This window comes from Cornus florida, unplaced genomic scaffold, assembly GCF_030987335.1.
Source record: "Cornus florida cultivar Cherokee Brave unplaced genomic scaffold, ASM3098733v1 CherokeeBrave_3.0.0_Hap2_Chr10, whole genome shotgun sequence".
Taxonomy (NCBI): Eukaryota; Viridiplantae; Streptophyta; class Magnoliopsida; order Cornales; family Cornaceae; genus Cornus; species Cornus florida.
This window is the reverse complement of record NW_026775580.1, coordinates 57,279,705-57,297,195: the sequence shown is the minus strand read 5'-3', so window position 1 is coordinate 57,297,195 and position 17,491 is coordinate 57,279,705.

The window sequence follows — 17,491 nt, the reverse complement described above, 5'->3', positions numbered from 1 at the left end:
TAAACCCCAAAGGACTTAAAACACTCAAAATATAAACATACTACCACCCCTACCTCAATAGAGAATTGAATCTCTATAATCCAAGCAACCAAGCTCTAAATGAAAAACAAGTTTAGGATTATTGAAGAGGAGAGTGAAATGAATCTTTTCTCTCCCAAGGTTTTTACTCTAAAGTGAATGGAAGTGAGCCAAATTGAAGGGATAAGCTATGAACTAAGCTTTCCTCCAATGGTGGATTGGCTAGGGTTCATAAGAGACAATAAAATAAAGAAGGTAAAGTGCAAAATGGTGAGTGGAAGGGCTAGAAATCCTCCACTCACTATATGTTCTTGCACTACCTCTCTCACACACACAATGCAAGACTAAATCTTGATCCTACACTTGTCACTAATCCAATGCCTCTTCCAAGACTAAATTCCAAGCCCACATTTGTCATAAATCAAATGTTACATGTGCACCAATCCTAGGCCAACACATGGGTGACTCTCGACCTTCTAATTGTCAAGAAGTCATGGTGCCAAGTCTCCTCACCCAAATGCCAACAAATGACTCCATGAGAGTGTGACACTTGTCACACTTTTCAAAAATTATAAAATGGTCATTTTTCAAAATATCTTCTAAAATAAATTGCAAAAAGGTCCTCAAAAAGAAAAATAATTATTTTACATAATTACACTAAAACTCCAAAAGTTATGAATAATTACACTAAAGTATGCATTCATACTCTTTACAAGAAAAGTAAGCAACTAGCATACTTTTCTACAAAAGTAAGAATACCAATGTCATGGAAATCAAATATCGTGAATGCATGCAAAACCGGAATCAAATCCGAGCACAACAAGTGAGGTTATGAAAGGAAAAACGAAAAACGGGAAAAAAGACGAAAAAATAAAATCGTGGAAATTGAAGAGGAGGAAAAAGACCAGGTCATTACATTTTGACTTGACAAAACTATGTCTTTTTTATGTGACTTTTTGCTAAGTGGTAATCTATGCTGTGACCTTTATGATAGTGTGTTATGACATTTGCAAAATGGATTGATGATAATCTATGCGATTGATCTCAGTTAAGTCATAAATATTTGGTTTAGATGATTGCTTGAAATTTTGCATGCCAGTTACAATTAGTCATTTATGATATTCATGAAAAGCATTATATTAAAATTGACTATCCTCCTACTTCACTAGTCTCAATGCTATATAAAATTTCTTGAAGCATGTAAACAGGGGGAGATAACATCTCCAAAATTGAAATTAAAATTTCTTTCACGAATACTTAAAATTTCATTTCTTCAAAGCATGTCAATTTAAATATTCAATGGGCAAAATGATACGGGGAGTATCCTTATACAACCCTATATTTTTTTTTAAGATCACATAATTGATTTGTCATCATCAAAAAGGGGGAGATTGTTGATCAAATACCCTAATCCATTGGTTTTGATGATAATAAATCAACAATGATGTGTTTTTACTAATGGTTCAACTGAGTTTAAATGCAAGGAAATAGATGTCTTGTTATAAAAAGGATGGAAGGGACTTCAAGTCATCATATGGTCACCTAAAGCATCAAGAGGCTGCAAATGTTCTTCAATGTGTTCATTTCACTATAAATGTTCTTATAAAATGTTCCAAATGAAATTCAAAGGGTCAAAATGTGTTCTTGACCATCTACAAAAGAAAAGGGCTTAAAATTCAAAGTTCAAACAGCACACGTCGACCGGTTTGATACACATGTCGACCGGTATCTAGGCAGTGACAAAAATTCAAGTTGAAGCTCACACACGTCGACCGGTTTGACACACATGTCGACCGGTATCTAGGCAGTAGCAAATGTTCAAATGGAGCTCAGTATATGTCGACTGGTTCAAAGCATACATCAATCGATTCATGAAGCATACGTCGACCGGTTTGCAGCATACGTCGACGGGTTTATAGCATACGTCGACTGGTTTATTCCACACGTCGACTGGTTTGGTCGCAGGTCTGCAAATTCAAATTTGTAACGGCTATATCTTCATTTAATGCTCCCAACTACTTCAACAGCTCTATTGAACTCGAAATATCTACAAATACAAAAGGTTGGTGTACAAATAAAGGTACTTACAAGAGAGAACATTCAAGATCATCATTTAAGAGCATTCAAAGAGCCTGAAATTCAGATCTGAGCATTTACTTCTCATTTTTCTCTCTCATATCAGTTCAAAGACTAGAGCTTCATTTACTTCATCCACTTACTCTAGTGTGAGAGTTATTCTTGTAATATTCAAGAGAAAAAGAGAGAGAAACAATCTTGTAATCCTCATTTATATATTCTCTACTATATTATAAGGGTTGGTGTAACCCAAAAAGCATAGCTTAGGAGAAATGTGTTCTCCAAGCAAATAAGAGAAGCAAAGTCTTGCTTCAATTAATGGTTTACTCTCCACCATTGAGGAGGAGCTTTAGTGATTTTGGAAAGTCTTAAGGGAGGACCTTGAGCCGAGGAGTAGGAGCTTCCGAACCTCGCTAAATTGCCGAGTCACTATTTGCAATTCTCTATCTCTATCCTCTTTAATTGTGCTTATATTGCTTGAATATTTTTATTGTGTATTGCATTCTATTTAGTTGGAAACAATTTTTTAAAATTATAAACATTGGCCATTGACTCTATTCACCCCCCTCTAGAGTCAATTAGTGACTAATAGACCTATTTAAATTCTGGTACTAAGAACCACGCTAGTTTGAGTTTGTGTAGTTTACAAATATGGTTTGAGGGTTGATAATACAATTTAGTGTTGTGTTTGGTGTATTATCTTTTTAAGCATGTTTATAAAGTTTATATACACTTGACAGAGCCAAAATCCATTAGTTTACAGTGGTGAAATACCATAATTACCCTCACAACAATGCTGCTGCAGAAATTGACTTGTGAAGCCTACATTGAACTGTAAATTGCTATTTACTAGATACAAACTGAGGTGTAATGATTGGACCATGTTTTATATGTTAAATGAAAGTTATGAGAATTGAAATCAAGGAGGTCCACTCATGGATTTACATAATTACCCCTCAAAACCAAAATATTACAGTTATAGAAAACAAGCCTGCTACATGCTGTTATTTTCCTGATGTATGAGCTGCTGTGTTAAGCCCTAGTTGATATAACTTATCTCAGTAATAGAACAAGTGTTATTCATCTATTTTATGCTGAGGGAGCCCTCAGTTGAAGAGTTTTTGAATTATCACAAGGCAGTGTTTGGCAATTGCTGAAAATCAGGTTTTAACCCTAATATTGCTGCTGTGAGCATATACAATGTTATACCTTTCCTTTTAATTTGCTGTTATCATATGAGCAAGTGTATATTGTCTATGCATCATCATGCTAAATAAAAATTAATTAATAATCTATCATGAAGCATGTTGAACAAAGACAATATTATATTTGTGCATTATATTGAATTGAGCTCCCAAGAGGAACCTTAACCATGTGTACTAACCCACAAGGACCCTAAAAGTATTGGGTACCAAAGAATTCCATTTGAGCACATTTTGTAGATTCAAAATCCATTTCACTCAAGAACAAGTGGATACACAAATATGGATGGCAAAAACACTTGAAAAGAAATCAAGTTATGAATTCCTCTCAACATCAAAAGGATGAAGGGTGCACTATATTGAGAAACCATGCCAAACCTAATGCAATTAATTACTTCGGTAAATATCCCATTCCTTATCACAAATGTGCTTTTATTTGATGGGCTAAAATGTGACTTAATTGTGTTATGTGATAAAGACTATAGTATTTTTATATTTAGTCATGGCATAATTAATATGGTTAGTGATGTTGACATGAATGCTACTTATTGTTAACAATGTCTATCCTATAGTAGCTTGTCTTGGATTATGTGACTTAAACATGCTAGCATACATCTATTGTTAATCAAGACTAAAATTGTGAAAGATACTTGGAATTGCATGCCATCAAAGAAAGTCACCCAAAGAGGATAAAAGCTACTTAATTTGAATTTGTTTTAAAGTAGTTATATCTAGAAAGTCATTTATGTGCTTAGAAAGTCATTTGTGATTTTTAATGCTTCATTTACATTCTTTTGGCATCACTAGCACTTAATATGAAATTATTTGAACTAGAAAATAATTGAATCAAATCTAGAAAGTCAAGTTCTATTTCAATGAGGATATTAACTGGTTTGGCATTCCTGCACAAACCGGTCGACCGAAGCTAAAACCGGACGACCGAAATAGCTATTTCGGCAAACCAAAACTCCAATCCAGTTGACCGAAATAAACAAATCAAAATTGCTTCTGGGATGTAAACCGGCCGACCGATAGAGTCATTTCAGTCGACCGATGTGTGTGTATCACTAGTACTTAAAGGGCTTTAAAATCTACATCATAATATGTATTGTGGGTCATTGTTGGTAATTAAGCTAGGATATATTCTCAAGAGTTAAACCAATGAAATCCTTTGTATATATGTCCTTGTGCACATATGACTTTGAATTAAAGTAATAAGAATGCTATATGTTTTTACATGAAATGATTTTTATCAAATGCATGACTTATTGACTTCATATATAAAAAGTCTATTGAGGAAAAATCACCCGGACCTGAAATGCATAAATTTTGAACTAGATGTTTAAAATTATCAATTGACTTATGCACTTATAAACAAGCTCCTAGAGCTCATTTTGAAAGGCTTAGTGATTTTCTCAAGATTGATAGTTTTTGACATTATTGATATATATGTGTTTTCAAAACCATTAATGAAAATATGTTGATTGCACTTGTATACTATTCTTGAATCAACATTTCTGATTTGTGCAAATAAATTTACCACTTGCATGCAAAATGAATAGAAATTAGCATGATGCATAAACTTGAATTCTTCTAAAGGTTTAAAACTCCATAAGTGTCATGAAAATTAATTTTCATGACACTTATGGAGTTAAATTTCATATATCTATTTGACACTTTAGTCTTGGGATTGTAATAGTCAAAGAACACTTTGTTCTAGCTTAAATGATTTATGTGATATCATAAGTGATAAGTTATTTAATGTATCCATCTTGAGCACTCTAGAAATTTATGTTATATTCTTACAATCACTTTTTAAATAATGTGTCTAAAAGAGATATTGAGTTCATCCACATAAAAATTCATGTAGCAAATCTCTCACCACATCTCTTAAAGAATACATTTTGGTATCAAGACCTTAATCTTTACATTATTATTTTTTGCAATCTAGAATTTCATGAGATACTTTGACATCACATCTTGAGAAATATGAACGAGAGAAATATTGAGCTCATCCTCATGTATAATCATGTAGCCAATTATTTCTAATCATATATGTTAAAGAAAAAATGCTTTTGCATAATTGGAAATTTATTGCACATAATTTGAGCAGTGACACTACTTGCATATGCTTTATGCTTTACATGCCACATGTGATTTTTATCATTCAACCATATGCTTGTAAAATAGGATCTTTTGGTATAAAAGACTTAATTTATATATCATTGCTCTTAATGAGGTGTATCCATTAAATGATATATGATGCAAATGAAAGCACACTCATAGGGGGAGATTATTGATAATCTCTTATGAATGTTTATTGCATGACTTGTTATGCTTAATTGACTTATTTTGAAAATTGTCAAGCATATTACGAAATGACTTGTTAGTCATTATATTCACACTCATGAGTTTTCATGATTTTAATTAATTTTCCCTCATCCTTGAAAATATAAAATGGGAAAAATATATCAGGATTGAAGCACATTTAAATTCCTAAATTTTCCTTACAAAGTTTTTTCCTTTTAGTTTATTCTAGTCCATGCTTCATTTTTATTTTTGTTATGCTTTACTATGTTTACTTTTGTATACTTTTGCCTATTTGAGTTTATGTTTCATCTTTGGTTTATGTTTTATGTATACTTTTGTATATGCCATGAACCTTTATGATCTATTGAATTCATGCTATCAATGAAATTGGTATTTTATGATATAATTGTTTATATGTTGCACTCCAAAGCATATTATAGTCATTACCACTATATTGCCAATTCTTGATGTCATCACTTCACTATGCTTAATGATAAATGCTAAATGAAGTTGTTTAGGCCTTCTACCTTTTTGAGATGACAAAGGGAGAGAAATATGTGTGACGTGATTCAAATGCTTGCTTTTATATATATATATCATTATCTCATTGTGCTTACATGTCAAATGAATGATATATATCTTTTAATGGAAGCATGTTGACAAGGGGAGATTTATAGAAATCTCTTAGAGCTTAAAATGATCTTGTATGCATATAAATGTCTAAAATTCATAAAGAATGTATAAGCATGCTATTTTATAACATTATGTTCATTGAATGCACTTTGATAGGGGGAGCATTTTTCAAATGCTACTCCACTTGCTTATGAACACATCAATATTTTGTCATCATCAACAAGGGGGAGATTGTTGACCTTAAGGATTCCATCCAAGGACAATTTAGAGGTTTTGATGATAACAAACCATTAATGGTCTTTAAGGACTAATGTTTACATTGAGTATTATAGATTATTTACATTCAAAGGATAACCTCAATGAAGCACGAAAGATCATTCCAAGTATTCCATTATTCAAGATCATATCAAGGAAAACAATGGATACAAAGAAGACATGAAGTTGCAAAGAAGGTAATGTAAAGTCCATCTAAAGATAGCTTGGACTACAACGAGTAAGATAGCAACTCAAAGAAAGGAAGAAACAAGTCTACCTAAAAGCCTACACGATCATGGACAAAGCGTGAAGAAAGGGGTACATAGGATGGTGAGTGTTTAGGATTTAATGTCAAAGTGTTTATGAATCCATTTGAAGCTCATCTCTATAGGACCATGCATATCATATCATCATTCATATGCTCCTATATATCCATTAGCAATAGACTATGCATTTCATTCATATATAATTACACATAAAGTCATTGTTAAAGAGTGAGTAAGTTCAAGCTTGCATAAGCTTTGAAAGAACTCATCACTTGTGCTAAAAATGCTAAGACCATGCACATCAATCATATAATTCATATTGGTCAACAATTAAGGTATAAGAAGCCTTCATTACCATGAGTTGGTAACGGATATTAGGACCCCAGAATGCACGTCATGAAAAACTGTATTTTTGGCTAAGTGTGAAAAATGGATTTTTGAAATAATGACTATTTCAAAATAATTTTTCCTGATAATAACTCTTTATACTTCAACTAGCCTAAACTGATTTTATTAGAATTTTTGACCAAGTCTACATTGGTCTACATAAGGATTCATTTTTATCAAAACTGTCGGAAATCCAAATTTGTACTAAAACTGAATTTCTACATTTTGATTTAGTTGGATTTCAATTTTCTAGTATTTTTTATTGAATCCAAATAGGGGGTATTTCCTTATTTATATTGTAAACTTAGAGTAAATGGACATATAAAATATGAATCGGTCGACCGATTCTCACAGAATAGTTTGGAACAATAGAGGAAGGAGTTTCGGTCGACCGAAACAAAAGATGAATTATTTCGGTCTACTGAAATAAGGAATCATAGCCAACTCAAACCATTTTGGACGACCGAAACACAATGGCGTTTCATTTCAGTCGACTGAACCTGCTTCGATTCAAATCTGAATGGCTATTTCCTCTTGGGCAGCGTGTACAACAGCTATATTTTTGAACTAGCTCATCAAAACTCTATAAATAGAGTTGGGGACTTCGAGATTAAGTGTTGCTACCATATAGAAACATCTTCTAGCATCCAAAGAGCTTTTGTTCTTCATTCATATCAATACTCTCTCATCCCATATCATTTATAGAGTATTGAGCTGAAAGTTGTGAGGTAATATTTGCATATCAATCTTTGAGAGATATATTTGTATGCAACAAATTTGATCTTCAATTTGTAAGGGCTGGTGTGGCCCAAGAAAGGAGAAGCAAGCTAGCTTCAATTTGTAACGGTTGGTGTGACCCAAAGGAAGACTAAGAGATGTTGTCTCCTAGCAAAGTGCAGCAAGGAGTTGCTTCATGTAAAGGTTTGCTCTCCACCCATAAGGAGGTGCACAAGTGGATTGGGAAATCTCAAGAGGGGTCTTGAGTCGAGGAGTAAGAGTTTCCGAACCTCGCTAAAATCATAGTGTGAATGTTTACAATCTCTCTTCCTCTATCTCCTTTATATTTATGCTATTAATTGTTTATGTTTATATCTTGATTATAGCACAATTGTTAGAAGGGTTTAGTAGAATTTACAAATCTGAAAATTGGCCATTGTTTGCCAAAGACTCTATTCACCCCCCTCTAGAGTCTATACTTGGGCAATAACTCGTACTATGCTTCATGAGAATAAAATTGCTAGTCACTTTTGGGTTGAATCAGTACATACTGCTTGTCATATCCTAAATAGAGTTTATCTTAGGCTTAGAATTAAAAAGACTTCATATGAATTGTGGTATGATAGAAAGCCCACAATTAAATACTTTAGTCTTTGGAAGTAAATGTTATATCCTTAGAGATAGGAATACTTAGGAAAATTTAACTCTAAAAGTGATGAAGGTGCGTTTTTGGGTTATTCACAGAAAAGTCGAGCTTATAAGGTTTTTAATCTTAGAACCAAAGTGGTTATGGAGTCTATTAATGTTGTATTTGATGATACAAAATCTAAGATAACCTCTTCTTAACTTGAAGAAGAAGAATCTAATTTTGAAATTGTAGGAGAAAGAATATAACCTATAATTCATAAAAAAGAAAGAGTTGAGAATTTAGGTGAAGAGGTTGAAGAAGATAATGATGAGGAATTAGAGGTCACCACTGATGAACCTATAGGAATTCCTACACCATCCTTAGACGTTCCCATATCTAGTAGTTCTAGGATGCGATTAAGTCATCCAGTTGACAATGTAATAAGTCTATGGGATAAACCGGGTACTAGGAGTATACTAATTCATTGTAGATGACATAGGACATTTATGTCACATGGCCCAGTTTGAACCTAAAAATGTTGATGAAGCTCTTCAAATTTCTGATTGGTTTATGGCTGTGCAAGAAGAATTGCTTCAATTTGTGAAAAATGAAGTTTGGGAATTAATGGCTCGACCTAGTAATGTTAACATCATAGGGACCAAATGGATTTTTAAAAATAAACTTGATGAACATGGTCTTGTGATGAGAAATAAAGTTAGGTTGGTTGCATAAGGTTATACTCAAGTTGAAAGAATTGATTTTGATGAAAATTTTGCACCTGTTGCTATACTTGAGTCTATTCGACTTCTTTTTGCTTTTGCATATCACTTTAAATTCAAATTGTTTCAAATGGATGTGAAAAGTGCTTTTCTAAATGGCATTTTGCCGAAAGAAGTTTTTGTAGCACAACAAAGGGTTTTATTGATGCATATAATCCTGATTTTGTGTTTTATCTTAACAAGACTTTCTATGGTTTAAAGCAAGCACCTAGAGCATGGTATGAGAAGTTAACTTCTTATCTAATACATAAGGGGTTCAAAAGAGGAGGAGCAGATAAAACATTGTTTATTTTTAGGAAAGGAAAAGATTTTCTTGTTGCTCAAATATATGTGGATGATATTATTTTTGGTGCTACATGTGATAACCTTGTTAATAATTTTGCTAAGGATATGAGTAATTCTTTTGAAATGAGCATGGTTGGTGAACTAACTTTCTTTCTAGCTCTCCAAGTGAAACAAATTGATGATGGGATTTTCATATCTCAATTTAAATATGCAAATGAGGTAGTTAAGAAATTTAATATGAAAGATTCAAAGCATGTGCAAACTCCTATGAGTACTTCATCCAAATTGGATAGAGACTCTGATCCTAACAAGGTTGATCCTTTCTTGTATAGGAGTATGATTGGTAGCTTATTGTATTTGGCAGCAATTAGTTAGGCTAGATATTTCATTTAGTATAGGTGTTTGTGCTAGGTATCAAGCTGATCCTAAAGAACAACACGTTCTTGCAGTCAAGCGCATTATTCGTTAGGTTAATAGTACATTGAATTATGGATTGCGTTATTCTTCTGAATCTAACTCTGAAATTGCAAGCTATACTGATGCTGATTGGGCTGGTAACAAGGATGATAGAAAGAGTACTTCAGGTAGTTGTTTTTATGTTGGTACTAATCTTGTTTTATGGTATAACAAGAAGCAAAATTGCATATCTTTGTCATCTTGTGAGGCTGAATACATTGCTGTTGGAAGTAGTTGCACACAATTGCTTTGGATGAAACAGATGCTTCTGGATTAAGGAGTTCATTAAGGTACTATTGTTATCTTTTATGATAATACTAGTACAATTAATATTTCAAAGAATCCAGTTTTACATTCTAGGACTAAGCACATTAACATTCGACATCACTTTCTTAGGGAACTTGTTGAACATAATATCGTGTCTTTGAAAAAAGTGCATACTAATCAGAATTTGGCTGATATTTAAACTAAGCTATTAAATGATCCTAAGTTTTCTCATTTTAGGAAATCTACAGGCATTTGTTGTCTTGATTAGATGCATTACAAGGACATAATCTAGAAAGGATTTTCATGTATATCTTGAGTGTCTAGATTATGCTTTTGGGAAGTTAAGTAAGCCATATTAATTGAGTATGTTGATCACAAGGAGTTTTATGACACATGGATTATCTGTGTAAAACATACTATGGATATGATTTGATGAAATTGGTTTTGCTTACTTATTTCTTATAGTAAATGAATCATTGATAGTACATTTACTTGTGTTTGATGTCATTGTTTTGGTTAAAGATAATGTTGACATGATTGATCGTTATCTTACAATTTAAACTTGCCTTATGTGTTTTAGACCCAAAGAGTGAAAAGAAAAGAAAATTGAAAAACAGCTTGGAATGAAAAGTTTTTGAAAAAGAATGAAAATTTTTGTTGTTGAAAAAAATAAATAAAAACAAGGTGAGATGGAAAAGGTTACCAAATGGGAATAAAAGAAAAAGCTGGCTGCCCATAAGCGTGAAAGCCGCCAATGTGCAAAAAGAAAAATGGAGCACAAAAGAGAAATAAAAATAAATTGTCTTTTGCACTCGTTGATTGTTTGATTTCTAAGGATATGTGATATCATTAATTTATTATCTGAAATCTAAAGAGTTGACAGATCATATTGATGAGCGCTGAATATATGCATATTCGAGCCCCTAAATATGTATATGTTAAGATCTAAAGTGATACTTCTATCTATAATTAGACTAATTTATGTTTAATGTGTGTTTGTAGGTACTTTCCCAGAAAAATGGTTAAAACCGGAACTTTATGATGATATCGAAGCTTACAGAGTCGTTACCGGTCATTCAGAGCAAGCTGAGAGCTTAAATGGTGAAGTTTAAAGAAATTTAAGCCCTAGAGCTCGAGCCCAAGTGTTAAGGCTCGAGCATCACAACAAAGAAAAGAATAAAAATCAACAAGGCCCAAAAGCTCCCATAAGGTGCTCGAGCCTTACCATAGGGTGCTCGAGTCCTTCAAGTTCGAGCATGAGGCATTAAAAATTAAAGAGTTGATTTTAATTGAAAGGCAATGCTCCCAGGTCTCGTGCCTTACCTTCAGGATCGAGGACCATCACTTGAGGCTCGAGCCTTGAGTCCCAAATGCTCGAGCCTGGTACCTAGTGCTTAAGCCCATAAAGCTTAGATCGAGCAATGTTAAAAGAGTTTATCCCCAAAAATATTCTATTTTGAAGAAAAAGACACTTCGAAAAATAGTTGAAGAAAATTGGTTAAGTGTCAAAGTGAAGATTGAGCACCATTTATTGAAGCTCGAGCATCCATCTAGAGAGGCTCGAGCCTTGTTCCTTAAGCTCGAGCCAGAACCTTAAAGCTCGAGCCTTTTAATGAGCGCTGAAAAGTAAGCATTTAAACCCCTTAAGCTTGAGTATTTTAGGACCCTTATCTATCTTATTTTCCTGTTTTAGACTAATTTCATGTTATTGCCCTTCTCAGGTGCTTATCCACAAAATAAGTTAATTCAGCCAAATTAGAGCATAGAAGAAGAAATCTCAAGCTGAATGGAAAAAAGGAGCAAAAAGGAGCAAAGTGGTGGAAAACAGTAAGTTTTGATCAATCAGACATATCCTAGATCAATCTCACAGTGATCGATCCAGCCTTACTAAGATGGATCAGACCCTTTGTCCTTATCCTCAAGATTTTCATCTTTGATCGATCCAACTTTCCTTCAGATCGATCGAACCTCTTTGATCTTATCCTTACCTACTACTTTTGTTTTTTTCTAAAATATCCCAAAAATATCTCAGATTTATCATGTTCCAAAAAAGCACTGCCAAGGATTAATCGATCTGGTCATACTTCGATTGATCTGGCCAGAGTTTGATCGATCTCATCATAATTTGATCGACCGAACCTCCTTAAGTTCGAAATAAAACAGAGTCCAGCTCATTAAAAGATGGCTCGTGGTGTAATCATTGAAAGGGCCCTAGTGCACGAGACCTGACCATTGGGTGTGACACTTGAGCTACCTATATAAGGATTTTGAGCCATTTTACACACATACAATCTTAGACATTTACACAATCTTAGAGAGGAGGCTAGAGATTAGAGAGATACACACACCATTTGGGAGTTCTTCCATTCATCTAGGGTTTCCATCAAGGAAAAGAAGAGCAATCCTACCATGCAGATGGTCCTTAAGGGATGGATGACTACATCAATGAGTGGCTAAACATCTTTTTGGGGATAGAGTTAGCCCTAAGCATGCCTTCTAAATCTTGATTTTTTGTATTTTGAATGGATTTATGTTGTAATTCTTGCCTTGACATTTGATTTATATATGAATCTTGTTTCTATAATGATTTGTGTTGTTTAATACTTCCAATTGATCATTCCATTCTATTCATTTGTCTGTGTATGCTAGAATAGATGTTCATGTATTTATCTCTTGGTTTTGTGATATTGATGCATGTCTATGTGTGTTGATGCTATGAATCTAGAGATTGTCAAGGCATGGTGCTTTAATGAAATACTCTTATAGCTTGTTTGATGGTTCATACTCATTTCTTGATGGATTGTGCCTCTACCTTAGTTTAATTAGTTTAATTTGCATGTCTTTAGTTTAGTTGTATTGTAATTGCCTTATTTTCTTATATAGGAGGACAATCCATGCTTGTTATTTGATGATCCATGCTTATGAAGACAAGTAGTATAATGCTCTAACTTGTTAAAGTGTTTGATTGTGAGCTTAAAGGAATGAATAATGGCTTAGTTTGATATATTGTGCTATTCATTAGGTTGTCTAGACATTATATGCTTAATTAGCCATCCATGCTTGTTGATTCAATCAATCACACATATTGGTGTTGCAACATATATTTCCCCTCATTCATTACACATTAAGTATCTAGAAAGATGATGTTTAGTGGTGACCTCTAAATCCCAAGATCCCTCTCTCTTGTTCTCTACCCTTTACTTAGTTTAATTGCTTTGCATTGAATTTATTTACATTGTAGTTAATTAACCAATTAAACCACCTTTTGATCACTCGACCTACTAGTCCAACCTTGTTTCTATATTAACATTGCCCCCAATCCCTTGGGACAATCCTTACTCACCCTAGCTATATTAGTAGTTAGAGGTAGTAGTGGCACTTTACAAATTCAAACTTGGCCATACTTTCATTGCAATTTAGGGTGTTACGATGCACGATACCAAGTTTTGGCGCCATTGTCAGGGATTGAATTGGAAATGCCATGTTTTGGAAATAATTAGGAATTAGTACTATTTTGATCATGTCTTTACTTTATTTTATTTTGGTCACTTATTGTGTTTGTTCTTCATTGGCTAGGTGCATTGAGAAAGGAAGTGAAGCAAAGGAGAATTGGAAAATCAAGGAGCTAAGCTAAGCGTAAAAAGGGTAAAATTCTAAAAAAAAAATTGCAAGGCATAACAAAACTTGAAAACTAAATTGAAGTTGCTTAAGGACCCTTTGTGAGCTTTTTCTAACTCAATCTCTAGTTAAATCGTCGGCCCGCGTGGTGGCAAGTTCTTAAATTTTTAGATAGACCGTGAGACCGCGTGGAGGCAATTTACTTTTCTTTGCATATTGTTCAAAGCATAGGAGTATGGGATCAATGTATGTTGAGGATGTTTGTTGAGTGATTTGTTGTGGGGACAAAGTGATTGCTATTTGATTGATTACTTGTTATTTGTTTTGTTAGTGCATGCTTGGTCGTAGGTCATTAAATCCTACTCTTGTCCCACTTGATTTCTATCTTGAATCGGTTGTTCGTAGCCCTAGGAGAAGAGGTAGTTCTTATCACTCCATTTCATCAATGGAGGAGCAAAATGACGACCATGTGGAGGACTTTGATCACATAGACCAACAAGGCATCCTCCACTCTAATGTACATCATGAAAACATTAAAGTCCAGGCATGCCAAGACCATTCATTCCACCACAACAATAAAGCCAAATTCAATTAGGAATGCCTCGGCCAATTTTTGCTCCACAACCTCCCATTATGCAAAGCCATCAAGGTGTTCGTGTAGCACCACCGGTTGTGAATCCTCCCATTGCTTTGTGTGATCATTATGTTCCAAATGAATACAATGCACCGATATGCATTCAACTACCCCCATTTAGAGCTCACCATTATGAAATTAAATCGCAAACTATTCAAATGCTTCTTAACTATCATGGACTTCTAAGTGAAGAACCGTACAAGCATTTAAATGAATTTCTTGAAGTATGTTCCACCGTGAAATACACAGACATGTCGGAAGAGGTTTTGAGACTTAAACTTTTTCCTTTTACCCTTAAAGACAAAGCAAAATATTGGTTCAACAATCTTAGGCCTTTTTCGATAACTTCTTGGGCAGAAATGCAACAAGAGTTCTTGAAAAAGTACTACCCTGTATCAAAGACCAATGCTATGAGAACTTCTATTCGTGAATTTTCTCAAGGGAATGGGGAATTGTTTCATGAGGTATAGAAAAGATTTAATGACTTGCTTAGAAAGTGTCCACATTATGACATTCGTAAGTGGCAATTAGTCCAATACTACTTTGAAAGTATGTCGGACAATCAAAAAGGAATGGTAAATGCATCTATGGGTAGTTCTTATCTTGATAAACATGAAAAATGATGTTTAGCAATTGTATGAAAGTATGAGTGAAAATTTCATGCATAGATCCATGTCTTCCAAAAATGGTAGAATTCTAGGTGGAAGGAAGAATTTCGGCTTGTATCAAGTTGACAATTCCAATGACATAACCGCCGAGGTGAAATCTTTATCTCAAAGGTTTGATCAATTTTTGATCAACCAAAATTCGGCAAATCAAATGTCTTCCTCCCCTAATCATGTTCATCATTCATCTAATGAATCTTGTATGACTTGTTATAGTGTCTTACATTATACTTCCAATTGTCCCCATGGACATGCGCAAAGTGAGCATCATGAACAAGTTAATGCTGCATTTGTCAACCAAGGGAATAATTCCTGTGGCACACACTATAATGCTGGGTGGAGGAATCATCCAAACTTCTCTTAGAAAAGCCAAGGGGAAGGCTCAAACCCTTCCCAAGGTGGCTTTCAAGGCAAGTATGTTCTGCCCCCAATACAAGGCCAAGGTTCCCAAGGTTATAGATCTTCTTTTCAATCATCACATGGAAACCAATTTTCTAACTCTCATTTCCTTAATCAATCATCTTATTCTCAAGGAAGTCGGACAAATAGCTAGTACTTTGAATGCTAGGAGAAATGGAAGAAGCCTCTAAATGTCCCACCAAAGCAACAATTTGTTATGGAAACCAATGAAGGTCACATAATTGAACATGTCAATGTGATGACAACCTTGAGAAGTGAAAAAATTGTTGACAATCAAGTTGGAGTTTCCAATGAAAAGAGTGAACTGGTGCAACCAAAAGTTGACACCCATCCAATTTCACATTTTATTCCTCATTCATTGCATGTGGTGAAAAATGAATTGAAAAATGATTTGAACAATGATTTGAAACTTCTTGTGTTGAAAGTGATTCAAAGAAAGATTTTGAACCAAAGGCTCCATTTCTGGATGCCTTGAAAGGATCTATTTCAATTAAGAAATAAAATACCAAAGTGAATGAAATCATTGAAATGCTTAAGCAAGTGAAGATTAATCTTCCACTTTTGGATGCAATCAAACAAATTCTGGCTTATGCCAAGTTCTTGAAAGATCTTTGCACCCAAAAGAGGAAGAATAAGAGCCAAACACCAACGAAAGTGGTCTTGACTGAGCAAATAAGCTCCATTTTGCAACACAGCACTCTCCCAAAGTTTAAGGACCTCGATTCATCTACTACTTCTAGTGTCATTGGTGACCATGTCATTAATCAGGCTCTTCTTGACTTAGGAGAAAGTGTTAACCTTTTTCCATACTCGGTATATGTTAAATTGGGCTTAGGAGACTTAAAACCGACGTCGGTATTTTTGCAACTTGCCGACCGATCCATCAAAAAGTCCCGGGGTATTATTGAGGATGTATTGAGCAAGATTGATAAATTCTTCTTCCCGATTGATTTCGTTGTCATAGACACGGAACCGGTTCCAAATCCCAAGAGCCAAATTCCTGTTATCCTTGGCCGTCCTTTCTTGGCAACCGCAAATGCCAACATAAATTGTAGGACGAGGATAATGAAAATCTAATTTGGCTACATGAAAGTGAAGTTGAACATCTTTAATCCAAACCTAAGTTCAATGGACAAACATGAAGGAGTGTGTGTTGTGGAAAAATGTCTTGAAAATGAATTTGATAAAGTTGAGTCGTTGCTTGAAAATCGTATTTGCAAAGGTCCATCTTCCAAAATGATTTTAAAGAATGTTACTTTGAAAGCTAGTGCTGAAAGGGCATGGAAGCCTAAGAATAGCATTGACAAAGGACTATCAATCTCCTTTGAGTCAAATCCAACAAGTTCTTTAGGGAACCATTTGTTAGGTAGGATTCAAGGTGCCATTCACCCCGTCAAGGAGGGGCTGCACAACAAGATTTTTTATCCAAACTAAAAAAGCCCAACGTCTTGCTAGAAACGTTAAAGACTAGTGCTTCGTAGGGTTTACAACCCTATTCCTCCCTCATTTATATTTTACCTTTCATTTCTTGTGTCGTCTAGATATGTTCTGGGTTCATGCACATTGTTAAGGACTTTGATTGAGAATGCTTGCACATTCAGCTTCGAATTTGACATTTAGTGTTTGTTCGATCGATCTGAGAAGGAGTCAGATCAATTAAACAATCATCTCTGCATCCAATCATCTCTCTGTCCCATCGTGCGTAAATTTCCTGCATATTTCAGCCCTTTGTGTATCGTGCAAACTTCATTCTTGATCGATCTGAAATTCCAAGATCGATCTAGTTTTCCCTTGGATCGATCTTCATTCCATACTTAGAAAAAATTTTGAACCTATAAAAAATCACCTCTCTTTGTATCGATCGAGCATGTCTGT